Source organism: Branchiostoma belcheri, unplaced genomic scaffold (assembly GCF_001625305.1).
Source record: "Branchiostoma belcheri isolate BF01 breed outbred unplaced genomic scaffold, Haploidv18h27 scaffold106, whole genome shotgun sequence".
Lineage (NCBI taxonomy): Eukaryota > Metazoa > Chordata > Leptocardii > Amphioxiformes > Branchiostomatidae > Branchiostoma > Branchiostoma belcheri.
The window spans coordinates 994904-995772 of NW_017802447.1; positions in this window are offsets into that span (position 1 = coordinate 994904).

An 869-nucleotide genomic window follows, 5' to 3' on the forward strand; every position below is an offset into this window, starting at 1 on the left:
TTCTATTATATAAGGTCAACAACCGCTTGACCGGGCATGTAAAATTTGCAGCGGTGGAGAAAAGCATCGCTTCGGTAGACTAGATAATGATCACCGGTATCCAGTGATCTTTGTTCCTACTGACTTTATACAAGGAGCTTTCATCACAAGTAGTATGTCCTTTTATGTCTTACAACTTTTGATAGATTTTATCTGGATTCATGTGCTGTACGTGCGCTCTTATAGAGTCCATTCCAAGTCACCGCGTGTTTTTTAAAATAGTACTTTAATATTTTCTCAATGTTTTTATTTTTGAAAATATTATAAATATTCTGAAATTATTATAAAAATGTACGTACTTGAGTAGCATGTTTTCGAAAATGTCATAATTTGCAAAAATTTCGAAAGTGGCAATCAACTGAGATCTTAATTTTAATTTCTTTTTTTTACCAGCCAAACTTCGTATTTACTTGATGTGCAGTTTCACCCGCGGCATCTGGGTTTACGCTCTCTGGCGGCGTCCTTTGTAGTCCGTGTAGTCAAAAGGCAGACGCCTGCATACAAATGAGCCCGATCATGACGTCACACGCGCCGATGCAGGCCGAAGATCGCGATCGCCCGAGCTGCCAGCGGTTTCCGCGGACTTCCTTATTTGGAAGCACACATGACTTGCACGGACGGCGTTTTTGACGAGAGGGAAGACGGAGTGTATTCTGACATGTTTCGGCGCTGTGTAATAGATCTACGTAATACTGTGCGAGAAAGATCCTTGAATTTACAAGCGTTTTTGTGAATGGGTACCTATTTTTTATCTCAAGAAATATGGATGGACTGTACAACCATGGTACAACAGAAAGGATTTGATGTTTCACTAGAGTTTGAGATTTATT